The sequence below is a fragment of the Limulus polyphemus genome, unplaced genomic scaffold (genome assembly GCF_000517525.1).
Source record: "Limulus polyphemus unplaced genomic scaffold, Limulus_polyphemus-2.1.2 Scaffold2376, whole genome shotgun sequence".
Taxonomy (NCBI): domain Eukaryota; kingdom Metazoa; phylum Arthropoda; class Merostomata; order Xiphosura; family Limulidae; genus Limulus; species Limulus polyphemus.
This window is the reverse complement of record NW_013667986.1, coordinates 108687-111758: the sequence shown is the minus strand read 5'-3', so window position 1 is coordinate 111758 and position 3072 is coordinate 108687.

The following is a 3072-nucleotide window of genomic DNA, read 5'->3' as shown; positions in this document are numbered from 1 at the left end:
ACTGTCGTATCTAGGCTAATTAAACTGCTACAGCTCTGTTACTACTGTATCTAGGTTAATTAAACTGCTACAGCTCTGTTACTGTCGTATCTAGGTTAATTAAACTGCTACAGCTCTGTTACTGCTGTATCTAGGATAATTAAACTGCTACAGCTCTGTTACTGTCGTATCTAGGTTAATTAAACTGCTACAGCTCTGTTACTGTCGTATCTAAGAATAATTAAACTGCTACAGCTCTGTTACTGTCGTATCTAGGTTAATTAAACTGCTACAGCTCTGTTACTGTCGTATCTGGGTTAATTAAACTGCTACAGCTCTGTTAATGCTATCTAGGTTAATTAAACTGCTACAGCTTTCTTTAAATTCATAACAATGTAAATTAACTATAAAAAATCAGATTTTCATCACTTTATTTAACATTTAATGACTAACATTTCAACTTCACTCTTGAAGCCCTTTTCCGGTTAACAAAAAATGGCTTCAGTGTCTATAAAAGAATAGTGGAAATCTTAGTCAATAAATACTAAAAAAAAAAGAGATCAAAATAAACTCGACTCAGTTATTTTTACCATGAACTGTATAATTATAACAACAAAATCCAAACTAGGTGATGTGTAATGAAAAAGCTGGCAAAAACACTCATCATTAGATATTAACAAGTTTGATAGAACATCATAATCGGGGTCTGACATGGCCTAATGATTAGGGACGCTCGACTTCCAATCTAGGGGCGCGGGTTCGAATCCCATTCCCTCTAACATGTCCTTTCTGGCGTGGGGGCGTTATAATGAGGTGCTCAATCCCACAATTTGTTGATAAATAGTAATCCAAGAGTGGGTGTTCTTGACTTTTCACCTTCCCTTTATTATGAAGGTTTATAACACTAAAAAAACGGGTTTCGATATTCGTTGAGGACATAGCACAGATAGTTCGTTTTGTAGCTTTGCGCTAAATTGCAAGTAAACGAACATTGTAATCATATTTAAGTTGTTTTAACACTGCCTTAAGCTGTGATTTCCGCGTTAGAAATACTTATAACTTTAATGGCAAATTCCTTATTTTCCCTAAAATAAGTAAATACTCGGGTACGTTCACTCGAGATAACGAGTATTAAGTAGAAAGGTTATTATCATTGTTCGTAGAATTGGACGTTCTTCACGAATCGTGATAACTGATTATCAATCTACATTTTCTCACGGTCTATTTCCACACCTTCTAGTTCATAACATATGGATAGCTCTCTACTTTTGTTCCAGTCTGAAATTGATGTTTTTTTGTAAATTTTTTAAATAATCTCTGTTGTTCCGCCTGAAACACGTGTATATTAATTAAATAATGATAATCATAATCGTTAAGATAAATAAGTTTGCATGACGTGATCCAAATATTTCTAGGCAGTGCATCGAATGCTACACGAGAACGAAATATTTACTTGCCTTGACTATTACAAAAATAACAAAACATTAATATTATATCACGACAAAAACTACAATAATATATGGATTTTTTTTTTATCGTCTACTTGCTAAATATATTCAGAAACTTTCCTAAACAAAAATACAGAGACACCCAAGAAAACAAGAATATGCCGATTTACGATAATCAACATTGATATTAATTTTCCAAGTGATTAATATTAAAACATTTCTGCCTAGAAATAATTTTTACGGGGAGAGGGGAAATTTCATGTATTAACATTCTTTAGGAGTTTGGAATTAGTTTTTCTTTTTTTATTTCTGTCGTTATTTCTATAATAGCATTACGTACATTGTGTAAGCTCTTTTCATTAAGTGTATCTTGAGACTCGGCTTTAATAAAAATAGCTTTTATCGTGGAGAAAGTAAAAAAAAAAAAACAGCAAGCTTCAGTTAATATGATAAAATTCTCAACTTTCAGATTTGTTCCACTGAGCACCGGTAGGAGTGATCGGAACACCATCTACCATACAAACATATATTTTCAACGTAAAAAAATTATCTGAAAAAACGTACATCTGTCAAAATGTGAATCTGACGATTAACATAAGTCATAATCCGAAATGAAAAGCCGGTTTCAAAACTCCAAAAATCAAAATAACCTTTCACGCACGATAGGAAGGCAGCTAGTTCACAACGCCCGCCGTTAACTCTTGGGCTAATTTAATCGATTGTTTATTTGACGTTAAGCACAAATCTACACAATGGGCTGTCTATGCTCTGCCCACCACGGGTATCGAAACCCGGTTTCTAGCGTTGTAAGTCCGCAAACATACCGCTGTACCAGTAAGGGGGGTGATCTAATCAAATAGTGTAATTTGCAGTCTTTTGGCAACAGGGTGTGAACCATTGATCCTAGGCTTAACAGTCGAGAAAACTTACTAGTACATCATGCCCTGCCCCCAACCAGCAAGAAGCGTTAAATGAAATATTCTAACTTAGAGATTAAAGATTTTACCGAGACCAGCATAGTTATTGAAATTTATGCAATAAAAATGCTTTAATACAGATATTCTAAATACTAAAATAACAAATAATGAAGACATCCTTTTTTAACTTTACATTCTATTTGGTCAAGGTAAACTAAGCTTGTGCATTTTTTATATGTAAATTATTAGATATGAGCCCACCCGTACCCATCCTATACAATTTTATCTTATAATACTTGAAGCACTAGACGGATATAAACAATTAAATACTTTGATTAAAACATCGCATCCTGTCAAGAAAAAAGCAAGAGAAGAGCATAGAAAACACACTCTACATATTAAACAATGCATAAATACAAGTTGTTGTTTTTTATTTCTGTTTAGGTTTTTACCCAAAAATATATTTCCAAACTGAAACGAGCTGACCATGGCCTACTGATCAGCATGTCCGGCTGCTGATCTGAAAATCCAAGGTTCGAGCTGCAATCTGCCGCTCACAGTGCTCTTCACATTCTGCTGTTGGCGTTATACACATAAGAGTTAACCCCGTTATTCGGCTAAGAGAAGCCATGTAGGTAACGAGTGATAGTGACTGGTCACGGGCCCGGCATGGCCAGGTGGTTAGGGCACTCGACTCGTAATCTGAGGGTCGCGGGTTCGAATCCCCG